A 13,610-nucleotide genomic window follows, 5' to 3' on the forward strand; every position below is an offset into this window, starting at 1 on the left:
GTTCGTTAACAATAAGTTGGTTTGTACTTACAGTGATTTTCGCTTAAATACTCGCTTACATCGGGAAACGCCATCTCCATCTGCTAACATGTCGTAGATGTTTTTCTACTTTAGACACTGATAGCTGTGGTCTAATTTTTCGTTATTCTGCAGCTCTGTGCATTTCTTATGTTTTTCACAGCACACTTTTTCGCACACCACTGTTTTCTGTTTGTTTTTATGCTTCTAAATATATGTTGTGATTTGTGTTTTGTAGTGTTGCCAACATATTCTTGCCATGTTTGTCTTTGACCTGTGATGACCTACAATCTTATTTAATATTATTAGATTATTGTATGTGTGTAATTCTATTTAATTATGTTGCTGTGTATTTACATACTGTGTAAGAGTGGGGAAGGAATAGTGATGGAGTTTCTTTGGATGGCTTAAAAGGCCGTCACACTGAACGGAGATTACGTTGAAAAATATGGTTTTTGTAGCCAAAAAAGTGACGAATAATGTGGTGCATTAGGATCCTGAATAAAGCCAATCTTTCAGAAAAAATTAATTATTGAAAGTCTCTCGTTGATATCGGAATCAACCTCGTCATCAGCATCTGTTGTTTTCAAGATGCGTGTGAATAAAACGACATACCTGAAAACAGTACTTACTTCCTGAAAAATCCCGCCTGTTTCCACAAAAAAAGACAGTTTCAGTCTTTAGTCACGACAGCCACGCGTATATCCATCGGGGATACACTGAGGGGGGAAAAATACTCTGGAAGGACGGCGAGATTTATGGGGCTCGCTTCGGCTGAGTTACGAGACACGTCGCGCGCCCTTTCTGCCCAGGAGTCCTCGATCAGGCAGAGAGCAGCCCAGTTAGGCAAGACGAGAGTAAGTACCCGCCAGTTTAGCGGGGCCTTTCCCGTAAACCCGCCCCCTCTGGAAAAGCCCGCGTCTCTGCGGCAAGTTCCGTAGCATCCATAAAGACAGGCGTACGTGGGAGTGGTGCACGGACAAGGAAACAATTGCGTTTCCTTATGTAACCCCCTCTGCCAGCTATAAAAAGCAGGAAAGATGGACAGAGTTTCTAGGGAAGCACCTGCCTCTGTAATCGATGTTCACCGGACCACGCTCATGCCTTGGCGCTCGATTCAGAGGCAGCCGGTTCGAGGCGCGGAGGTTATGTCCCCATCCGGACGACTGATCTGCATCAAGAGTTTCGCACGTCCTTACGCCATGATAGACCCCAGAAAAACTTACAATCTAATGGTAGAATTTCCGCTAAGTGTGGCTGTCGGGAATTATACGCCACCATTTCTCTTCCCCTTGCAGGTGAAAATTTCTTCCAAAGATAACTTGTTTGAATCATTTCGCCATTTGCTCTGATCTTCTCAGCTGTTTAGTAGACGGTAAACGACAGCATCATCTGCAAACAACCTAAGACGGCCGCTGAGATTTTCTCATTAACAGTTTATGTAATTAATAACACCAGATGGCTCTGAGCATTATCGGACTTAACATCTGAGGTCATCAGTCTCCTACAACTTAGAACTACTTAAACCTAACTAACCTAAAGACATCACACACATCCATGCCCGAGGCAGGATTCGAACCTGCGACCGTAGCGGTCGCGCGGTTCCTGACTGTAGCGCCTAGAACCGCTCGGCCAGCCCGGCCGGCTAATAATAGCAGAGGATCTGTAACACTTCCTCGGGGAATGGCCAGCATATCACTTCTGTTTCACTAAACGAGTTCCGGTCAGTTAGCACGAACAGGGAATTTTGCGAAAGGGAATCACTAATCCAGAATGAGATTTTCACTCTGCAGCGGAGTGTGCGCTGATATGAAACTTCCTGGCAGATTAAAACTGTGTGCCCGACCGAGACTCGAACTCGGGACCTTTGCCTTTCGCGGGCAAGTGCTCTACCAACTGAGCTACCGAAGCACGACTCACGCCCGGTACTCCCAATCACTAATCCAGTCGCACACCTCAGATGATACTCCACATGCATGCAAACTGATTACGACGGTATGCTGAGAAGTAATTACCCCGAATTTATGTTAAATAAAACAAGCGTTACTAATATTCAACATCTTTATTCTTCATTTCTACATATTAATATATAGGGCTCCGCATTGTACCGCGTAACATGTAGCCTGCAGGGTGACAATTACTGAACTATATGAAAAAACCGTAAATTAGCTCCAATCTATGGCGTGCGCACACTTTATTCAACATGTAATCTTCACTACAGATAATCGGGTTTAGGTTATGACCGACGTGCCTGCCATCATTGGCGATGGTGCAGACGAAGAGCGATATTCTGCATGACCCGCTGAAGTGTCTAAACATGCTGTCGATGACCTCCTGAATGGCTGTTTTCAAGCTCAGCAATCGTTTTGGAGTTACTGCTGTACACCTTGTTTTTAACATAGCTCCGCAAAAAGGAGTCGCACAGTAGCACACAGGGGTTCCCAAAGTGCTCCTCCAGGACATCACTCACCTGCTTCGATGGGCCGGCAGTTGTGGCCGAGCGGTTCTAGGCGCTTCAGTCCGGAACCGCGCTGTTGCTACGGTCGCAGGTTTGAGTCCTGCCTCGGGCATGGATGTGTGTGATGTCCTTAGGTTAGTTAGGTTTACGTAGTTCTAAGTTCTATGGGACTGATGACCACAGCAGTTAAGTCCCATACTGCTCAGAGCCATTTGAACCATTTTTTGCTTCGATGGGGTCGAGCTCCGTCTTGCATGAACCACATCTTGGGGAAATCAGCGTCACTTTCGATAACGGGGATGAAATCACCTTCCAAAACTCTCACGTACCGTTCGGTAGTCACTGTGCCATCAAGGAATATCGCACCGATTATTCGGTGACTGGACATTCCACACTACACAGTCACCTGTTGAGGATGAAGAGACTTCTCGATCGGATTCTCAGTCCCCCAAATGCGTCAGTTTTGCTTATTGACGAACCCATCGAAATGAAAGTGGGATTCGTCTCTAAACCAAACCATACCATTCAAATTCCCATCATGCCTCGCGGCCAAGCATGCAGTTTGAATGTCCTAACGCAAACCGTTCAGAAGTTATGACGATTGTATTTCATGTAGTTGAATAACTGTGACCCTGTAACTACAGGTACGTCTGTGCGTGAGAAATAGCGTGCTGTTTCCTTCGAATCCGACGACTGCGGACCCTCTCCTTCACCCTAACAATGCCACACCACTTGCCAGTGCTGCGACATCTGCAACAATCTAACGCCTCTGGTTCACTGTCATCGATCGTCTTCCGCATACTCACGACTTGGCCCCACCCGATTATTATTTGCTTCCAAAACCTTCGAGGACTTCGCTTTATAGTGATGAAGCGATGCAAGCAGAGCTGATGTCGTGGCTCTGTCAAAAAAGTCAAACATTCTACAGTGACGGTATCAACAAACTGGTCTCTCGTTGGGAGAACTGTGTTCGTCGCCACGGTGACTAAATTGAGGAATCAGTATGTAGACATGAAGAACAAAGATGTAGACTGTTAAAAATGTTTTTGGTTAAAAAGTTTTAAGAGTTTAAACATAAAAATTCGGACGCGTTACTTTTCAGCACGCTCCTGTAGATGATATTTGTGGGAAACGGTGTATCGGGGTATCCCGTAGACCTGCATGGGTGTCTCGGGGGACGTTTGTAGCTCATAATTGGATACAACGACCATTAGTGTACATCTGGGTACATACAAGCAGCAAGTCACCAATCGGTGCATGGTGGGGGATACCCTCTACCATTGCTAGTCATTTCTTTTGCTGTTCCACTCGCAAACAGAGCGAGGGAGAAACTACATGGTTTCGCATGAGCAATGATTTCTGTCGTCTTTCCGGCTCTTACTAGAGATATGTCTTAGTGGCACTGGAATCGTTTTGCATTTTGTCCCACATACCGCTTGTCTTAAACTACGTCAATGGTATCTCGTGGAGAGGACATTTTCCCTCCAGGGAGATCCATTTGAATTGATGCAGCATTTCCATAACAGTCACGTGTTCATCCAACCCCCTTTCCTTTGTGTCGTCAGTCTTCTGACTGGTTTGATGCGGCCCGCCACGAATTCCTCTCATGCGTCAACCTCTTCATCTCAGAACAGCACTTGCAACCTACGTCCTCAATTATCTGCTGGATGTATTCCAGTCTCTGTCTTCCTCTACAGTTTTTGCCCTCTACAGCTCCCTCTAGTACCAGTGAAGTCATTCCCTGATGTCTTAATAGATGTTCTATCATCCTGTGTCTTCTCCTTCTCAGAGCTTTCCACATATTCCTTTCCTCTCCGATTCTGCGCAGAACCTCCCCATTCCTTATCAGTCCTAATTTTCAACATTCGTCTGTAGCACCACGTCTCAAATGCTTCGATTCTCTTCTGTTCCGTTTTTCCCACAATCCATGTTTCACTATCATATAATGCTGTGCTCCAAACGTACATTCTCAGAAATTTCTTCCTCAAATTAAGGACAATGTTTGATAATTCTTGTCTGGGCGAGGATTGCCCTTTCTGTCAGTGCTGTCCGCAGCTCGTGGTCGTGCGGTAGCGTTCTCGCTTCCCACGCCCGGGTTCCGGGGTTCGATTCCCGGCGGGGTGAGGGATTTTCTCTGCCTCGTGATGACTGGGTGTTGTGTGCTGTCCTTAGGTTAGTTAGGTTTAAGTAGTTCTAAGTTCTAGGGGACTGATGACCATAGATGTTAAGTCCCATAGTGCTCAGAGCCATTTGAACCATTTGTCAGTGCTAGTCTGCTTTTGACATCGCCCTTGCTACGTCCGTCATTGGTTATTTTACTGCCTAGGTAGCAGAATACCTTAACTTCATCTACTTCGTCAGCATCAATTATGATGTTAAGTTTCTCACTGTTATCATTACTGACTCTTCCCATTACTTTCGTCTTTCTTCGGTTCACTCTGAGTTCATATTCTGTACCCATTAGATTGTTGCTTCCGTTCAACATATCCTGTAATTCTTCTTCACTTTCAGACAGCACGGCAATGTCATCACCAAACCGTGTCATTGATGTCCTTTCGCTTTGAATTTTGATCCCACTCCTGAACTTCTCTTTTACGTCCATCATTGATTCTTCGAGGTATAGATTGAACAGTAGGGGGGAAAGGCTACATCCCTTTGTTACACCCTTTTTAATCCGAACACTTTGTTCTTGATCGTCCACATTTATTATTCCAAAATGGCCCTAAGCACTATAGGACTTAACATCGGCGGTCATCGGTCCCCTAGACTTAGAACCACTTAAGCCTAACTAACCTAAGGACATCACAGACATCCACGCCCGAGGCAGGATTCGAACCTCCGATCGTGGCAGCAGCGCGATTCCGGAATGAAGCGCCTAGAACCGCTCGGCCACAACGGCCAGCTTTATTATTCCCTCTTGGCTCTTACATATGTTGTATATTACCAGTCTCTACCTATAGCTCACCCCAATTTTCTCTGTCTCGAACATCTGGCACCATTTTACATTCTCGAACCCTAAAGGTAAAAAAAATCTAGCAGCAGGCATTCGATTTGTTCTGCTGTCTCCCTTTGATCCGACCTAATGTGCTCCCCAATCACTGGAGGAGTACTCGAGAATGGGTTTTTCAACTGTTCTGCAGATGGTCTCCTTCACAGATGAGCTACACCTTCCTGTAAATTTCGCAATAAACCCGAAGTTGACGATGCCGTACGGGCATCGTTATGTCCTCGTCGTAACGTTATGCCTAGATACTCTGGATTAGATCTTATAATAATAGTGACGATTTACGGGGTAAGCAGAGGATATGGAGTTCGTGCGAGGGAGGGCATTGGGCCTGGGTAGTCCATAGTGCTGCTCTGGTGTAATGGTCAGCATTCCTGCTTCCTAAGCAAAGGGGACTCGGGCTCAAATCCCAACGGTGGCACAAATTTTAATTCATTTCTTCAGTTTCCATTACTATCATTTGGATTAGTTTATATTTCTTCGACATTCACGTCAAGATGCCATCCATAACACCGAATAAGAATTTTAACTTTAGCCGCCAGCAGGTCCCGCCTGCGCCGCGCGTCCTTACAGGAAGCGCGCCCGCCTGCCTGCCTGCCTGCCTGTCGGTGCCCGGTGAGTGGCAGAGGGTGCCTCGCACACCTGGCCTCCTCCGGCCAGTGCAGCGACACGCGCCGGCGGCTGTCTTCGCCCGCCGGGTGAGCCTCAGCAGTAATTGCCCTTATCTTATCGCCGGCTGCGCTTTACGGCACGCCTGCCATGACGTACGCTGCCGAGTTTGCATCTCTTCCACGAAGTGTGACCGCAATAGCCATCCGCAAAGTAGCGCTCCCTTTCTGAGCGTTCTACTACTTCAGTTACTCTGCTGTGACGCTAAAAAAAAGTATTTTGCGGGAAAAGTACCTCGCTGCAATGGCTTGGTAGCACGTGCTTTTGTGTCTGCTGGCTAGTCTTAAATGTGCCGAACTGCAGGGTACCGAAACACTACCTCGCCGCTCGAGACATTAGCTTTTTTATCAGCTGCGTCAATCACAGGAAGTTCAGGAGTGAAGTGGTATATACGAGTATTGATTATTACACTTTTATTCGAGCAACTTACACGAACGTGTAGCTCTCCTAGCTTTCCACTGTTTCTAATGTACAGGGTGATTCAAATCTCGGCGACAAAACTTAGGGAAACGGTATCTCGCAAGGGGAAAAAAAAATAGTAAACATGCATACATTGGCTGGTTCAAATGGCTCTGAGCACTATGGGACTCAACTGCTGTGGTCATCAGTCACCTAGAACTTAGAACTACTTAAACCTAACTAACCTAAGGACATCACACACATCCATGCCCGAGGCAGGATTCAAACCTGCGACGTAGCGGTCGCTCGGTTCCAGACTGTAGCGCCTAGAACCGCTCGTCCACTCCGGCCGGCATGCATACATTAAGAGCTACGATCACTAGTTCATCTTTGCTACTGTGGAACGTCTTTTCTGTTGAAAAAGCGTTCATAACTCTTAAGGTACGCATTTTAGAATCCATGTCTACTACACATTTTTCCTTTTTGTCATATACTGAGCCGCCAAAGAAACTGATATAGGCATGCGTATTCAAATACAGAGATACGTAAACAGGCAGAATATTGCGCTGCGGTCAGCATAGCCTACATAAGACAAGTGTCTGGCACAGTTGTTAGATCGGTTACTGCTGCTACGATGGCAGTTTATCAAGATTTAAGTGAGCTTCAATGCGGTGTTACAGTCGGCGCACGAGCGATGGGGCACAGCATCTCAGTTCCCATACGTGACGGTGCAATACGCAGCCTTCAAAATGGCGTCTGTAACTGAGGTGCGTTCCAAGCAGGCAGCTGTCCGCTGTGACGGAGTGGTTCTAGGCGTTTCAGTCTGGAACCGCGCGACCGCTACGGGCGCAGGTTCGAATCCTGCCTCGGACATGGATGTGTGTGATGTCCTTAGGTTAGTTAGGTTTAAGTAGTTCTAAGTTCTAGGAGACTGATGACCTCAGGTGTTAAGTCCCTTAGTGCTCAGAGCCATTTGAACCATTTGAGCTGTCACCGAGTTTCTTTTGGCGGGAAGCTATAGCATCGATGGTATTCATACCCGCTTGTAGAATGTCTACGGATAACTGGCAGTGAACAAAAGCTCGTTGAGTCTTTGAGCGAGATGTCTGGCACCGACAGCAGGTCATGCAAACCTTCCCGGTCTCGCTTCTAACGACCGGCTGCTAGATAGCTGTGATTCCTGCAATGCTGGAACGTGCGGGCACTCTCATTGGAAGTGATCTACGGATCGCACTTTTAACACCTCGCTCGTCAGCCGGACGTCTCTATTGGTAGAGCTGACACATTCGTCCACCGGTCGGGGTACTCAAAGGAGTCTGGCCTCTGAGTTAGTCTAACAGACCGTAAGGGGTAGTGAGGAATCATCTGTACGGAACTACTTCCGGGTTACGAAGCTGACTATGACAATTTTTTTTGTCAAACATCGTCACAGGCGTTGAGACGTGGGTTCATCATTTTGAACCGGAAACAAAATGACAGTCCAAGGAGTGGCGTGACACCACATCTCCTCAGAATAAAGTGTTCAAAGCCGCACCCGACACCGGTAAAGTCATGGCGACGGTTTTCCTGGACACTGAAGGTGCTATTCCGTTCGGAGGTCTCCCTCATGGTGCAACGATCAACTGTCAAGTGTCTTGCGGAACCCTCAGGTATATGAAGAACCGACTTTAGCGTGTTCGTCGCCACAAAAATCCAAACGAACTTTTGCTTCGCCATCATAACGCAAGGCCTCAGACAAGTCTAGCACACTGGACTCGCATTGGGGAGGACGACGGATCAATCCCGCCTCCGGACATCCTGATCTAGGTTTTCTGCGATTTCCTAAATCGCTCCGGGCAATGCCGGGATGGTTGCTTTGAAAGGGCGCGGCCGATTTCCTTCCCCGTCCTTCCCCTAATCCGATGAGACCGATGAACTCGCTGTTTGGTCTCTTCCCCTAACACAACCCAACCCAAACCAACCCAACCCAACAAGTCTGCACGCCCGAGAGGACCTGCGGATCTCGCTTCTTCCGACTTCCACGTGTTTAGCTGAATGAAGGATGCTCTCAGCAGGAAGGAGTGCGTGGGTGCTGTGGGGATGTTATTGACGCAGCAAGACGTTGCCTCCGACGTCGGCCAATGGAGTGGCACCATGCAGGCGTACAGGTCCCCGTAGTAAAGTGGACTAAGGCCATCTCATTGAATGGGTGTGGTGTTGAAAGATATGGCTTCGTAGCCAAAAGAATGAAGAATATTATGGTGTATTGTACATCTACGTGATTACTCTGCTACTCACAATAAAGTGCCTGGCAGAGGGTTCAATGAACCACATTCAAGCTGTATCTCTACCGTCCCACTCTCGAACGGCACGCGGGAAAAACTAGCACTTAATTTTTTCTGTGCGAGCCCTGATTTCTCTATTTCATCGTGATTATCATTTCTCCCTATGTAGGTGGCTGCCAGCACAAAGTTTTCGCAATCGGAGGAGAAAAATGGTGATTGAAATTTCATGAGAAGATCCCGTCGCAACGAAAAACGCCTTTGTTTTAATGATTGCCACTCCAATTCACGTATCATGTCTGTGACACTATCTCCCCTATTTCGCGATATTACAAAACGAGCTGCCCTTCTTTGTATTTTTTCGATGTCATCCGTCAGTCGCACCTGATGCGGATCCCACACCGCACAGCAGTACTCCAGAATAGGGCGGACAAGCGTGGTGTAAGCAGTCTCTTTGGTAGACCTGTTGCACCTTCTAAATGTTCTGCCAATGAATCGCAGTCTTTGGTTTGCTCTACCCACAATATTATCTACGTGATCGTTCCATTTTAGGTTATTTGTGGTTGTAATCTCTAAGTATTTATTGAATTTAGAGTCTTCAGATTTGTGTGACCTATCGCGTAATCGAAATTTAGCTGATTTCTTTTAGTACTCATGTGAATAACTTCACACTTTTCCTTATTCAGGGTCAATTGCCACTTTTAGCACCATACAAATATCTCATCTAAATCATTTTGCAAGTCGTTTTGATCATCTGATGACTTTACAAGACGGTAAATGACAGCATGATCTGGAAACAATCTAAGACGGCTACTCAGATTGTCTGCTTTCTCGTTAATATAGATCAGAAACAATAGAGGGCATATGACAGTTCCTTGGGGAACGCCGGATATGACTTTTGTTTTATTTGATGACTTCTCGTCTATTACTACGAACTGTGACCTTTCTGACAGGAAATCACGAATCCAGTCGCACAACTGGGAATTCCATATCAGCTCAAATCCTGGTTGTCTTCCTTTTTTGGTACAGGGAGGCACTGAAAACACACACACACAGACACACACACACAGACACACACACACACACACACACACACCGACACACACACGAGTGAGAGTGAGTGAATGTGTGTGTGTGTGTGTGTGTGTGTGTGTGTCTCTTGCGTTCGAATCGTTTCTTCCATAGAGTTTTGTGCAGCGGAAATCCGTTCACGGAAATATCTTTCTCTAATTATTCTCTAATTAAGCATTGATAAATTAAAAAAAGTCAGCAGTATATTGTTGATGAAACATTGCACATCAGTTGACTGGTAACTGTAATGGTGCGGCCGGTGATGGTGGTGGCTGTGCGTATCGGAATGGTACGCTCTCGGAACAAACCTTTTTGGGTTTGCTAGGCACTCCCATCTCGTTCCTTAATTTGCGAAGTCCATTGTATCCGAAGCTTCGTTCCTGTGTAGATGGCACGTTTGTTGTTGGATACTCGCAGGAATAAGATTGCGCGGAGGCTTTTGCAGAATAAGGCGGCCAGAGGGGAAAATAGGCTCTTAACAAAAGAGAGCCGGCACTAAGGGGAGGGTCTGGAGGTGGGGGAGGGGGGAGAGAACGAGAATAGCAGCGTCAGGTGGGGTAGGGGTGGAGGGGGTGGTCGATAAGTGTGTTATTGTGGCCGGGGTGGGCGCCTCATTGTAGGGCGGCCCAGACTGGCCTGCTTACGTCACCAGCGCGGGAAAGCCGTCGATACGGCGAGCTCTGGTCCTGCATAATTCCCGCAGGGAGGGACAGATTGAGGCTGAGGCGGAGGGCTCTACAGGCCGGCGTCCGGGCACGACAGCCAGTCCCACGTCACGCCCTTGTTCAGCTGCACGTGCTGGGCCAGCTGAGAGAGGGCCGGGCTAGAAAGAACGGTCAGCTAGCGGGCTGTCTGCGTCGACTTCACAGCTGAAAGGTTACAGGTCGGCTGGCTTCCTTCCTTCCAGGAAGTCACACAGCCAGCTCACAGTCGGTCACAGGTTTCTAGTCCTTTCTTTCATTGCCGGGTAGTCCGCCACCATTATCTGCATGGTCAGCGCGCCGGAATGCCACGCCAAGGGGCTCGGGTTCGATTCCCGGCTGGGGCAGGAGATTTTCTCCGCTCAGGTTCAAAATGGTTCAAATGGCTCTGAACACTACGGGTCTTAACTTCTGTCATCAGTCCCCTAGAACTACTTAATCCGAACTAAACTAAGGACATCACACACATCCATGCCCGAGGCAGGATTCGAGCCTGCGACGGCAGCGGTCGCGCGGTTCCACACTGTAGCGCCTAGAACCGCTCGGCCACTCCGGCCGGCTATCCGCTCAGGGACTGGGTGTCGTGTTGTCCTCATCATCATTTCATGCCCACCTCCGACGCGCAAGTCGTCCAATGTGGCATCGAACGCAGTAAGTACTTGCCTTCCTGAATGGGGGACTCCCGGCCCACGATGTCGTACTCTCATTTCCATTGCCCGCTGGGAGACGGCCGACCAGCTACAGTTTCTTCTTAGTGTTTCTCCATCTCTTTTAATAGATGGTATGACATGTTGTATACCATTCTAAAGCAGAGAAATCGATCAAATTAGTGGTCATAACACACTCGATTTGTTCCGATATTCTGCGACTTACAAGCAATCGTTACGTTATTCAATTTGTATACTGAGCAAGCAATAAAGGGCACAAAAGAAAAATTTGAAGTAGGAATTAAAATCCATGGAGGAGAAATTAAAGCTTTGAGGTTTGCCGACGACATTGTAATTCTGTCAGAGACAGCAAAGCACCTGGAAGAGCAGTTGAACGGAATGCACAGTATTTTGAAAGGAAGATATAACATGAACACCAAGAAAAGCAAAACGAGGATAATGGAATGTAGTCGAATTAAATCAGATGATGCTGAGGGAATTAAGAGCCAGCCGCGGTGGCCGAGCGATTCTGGGCGCTTCAGTCCAGAACCGCGCGACTGTTACGGTCGCAGGTTCGAATCCTGCCCCGGGCATGGATGTGTATGATGTCCTTAGGTTAGTTAGGTTTAAGTAGTTCTAAGTTCTAGGGGACTGATGACCTCAGAAATTAAGTCCCATAGTGCTCAGAGCCATTTGAACCACAAACGCGAATGAGATACAACTTCCCAATATAACCTTATGACGAAAGTCTATTTTAATAAAAGAATATGTATCTGTAACACGAGTGTGCCTATATCAGCATGAATTAGATGATATTCACTTTCAGCTTCTAAACGGTATATGTTTACTTGCTGTCCTATGTCATACTCAGGTACTATGGGAATGTGGAATTTCATAAATAAAACTGTATTCACCAAAACCGAAAGTTATGCCAGTAGAAGCGGAAAGAGACATTGTCAGTTGTGCAATATCATAAGTTTCTCGCCCTTACACGAAGAGATACTGGAAGTAGAGAGATGATATTCGATGGAGAAGTTTTCTTAAGATGTCCTTATTGGCTTTCAATGTGGTTGCTTGTAGCTCTGTGACAGAACAGCTAAAAATATTGGCTTCAGCAGGACTAAAACCATAATCCAATACAGCCTTAGTTTGATACGTGACCACATTAATCCAGAGCTACCGAAAGGCTGGAGTATTAGCCTCTCACTTCTTCCCGCAGTGGTGACTAGGACAGATAAATCGCCACGTGTAAGACGGAATTAGCTGCAATGTCCACGTGGAACGACTTTCCTGGACTCGTAACCGTAAATTGATAACATCACGCCTCACCTTAAGTGAAAATTATTCAATGGTAATGACATGTAAAGCCAAGTGAATTTAGCAGGATAATTCTGTGCTATCCAGGACGTAGCTCGTCGGTCACAGAGTTACTACACTGATTCTCCGTTGTTGCCAAGGGTCAGTTACATTATCAGCAGGGAGAATACCAGCCCCGAGCAGCCTCGGAAGTGATTACTCAAGGTCGAGGCCGCTGAGGATCGGAATATCAACAGTATACATCACTGAGTTTTATAGCCATTTCTTTAACTAGCTTTAGGGGGCGTAGTCGTAATACTTACATGCACTGACGCTACAAATTAAATACACTAAATCAATAACTGTAAGAATTATTTTTTTCTATCTTAAGCGCCCTGAATACTCAAAATCTCATTCAAAATACTCGAGTCACATATCTGGACCGTTCCAGTGGTTATATTGTAAACATTATGAGTAGGCGACACGTCTATTGGTCTCATACACTATGAAAATATTTTCCGTAAGAATTCTGTCATTAGCACTATCCTCAAAACAGAAAAGTACAAGTGAAAATTTAAGGACGCACCATTGATTGCAAAACGTGAACATCCACAGAGACTCTTCGTAAGCTGTGAATAACATTAAGTTCCAAATCAAGTAGTCCACCGTGCACGGAAACCATACGCCGTGTCCCCAAAGCGAGTGGAGAAAATTAGATCAGCTAACGTGAGAGGAGAAACATTTGTCACCAGAAAGTGAAACAAGGAACACGGAACGCTGACAGTAACGTCTTGAATAAGTCATGCTTAAGAAAGGCGGTCATGTAGTGTCATTCAGTCTGTGAACACTGAAAGAGCGAGAAAAGTCATCTACTTGTAATGATTACGATATTGCCACTTCTGATGCTGTATCAATAAAAGCGTCTACGCTTTAAAACAGAGAGAACCCGAAATAACAACTGGTTTAGCAAGATCAACGTGGTGCAGCGTCTGCTTATTTAGCCCCTGACGTTTTCACTCGAACGGTGCCTCCCGGCTGCCATAATAATCTGTTAAGAATTATCGAGTTGTAATGCGACGGCACAGA

At 46.6% G+C, this 13,610-nt stretch overlaps 1 protein-coding gene and 1 non-coding gene across 2 annotated transcripts in view; both read right to left on the reverse strand.

The window, feature by feature from the left end:
* Window positions 1–13,610, reverse strand: part of LOC124717377 (protein PALS1-like) — a 550,527-nt gene that overhangs the window by 472,141 nt on the left and 64,776 nt on the right. The gene's annotated exons all lie outside the window — the stretch shown is intronic.
* On the reverse strand, window positions 1,856–1,930 carry Trnas-cga. Its single transcript has one exon. It is a non-coding gene; the product is annotated as a tRNA-Ser (tRNA).

Source organism: Schistocerca piceifrons, chromosome 9 (genome assembly GCF_021461385.2).
Source record: "Schistocerca piceifrons isolate TAMUIC-IGC-003096 chromosome 9, iqSchPice1.1, whole genome shotgun sequence".
Classification (NCBI taxonomy): Eukaryota; Metazoa; Arthropoda; class Insecta; order Orthoptera; family Acrididae; genus Schistocerca; species Schistocerca piceifrons.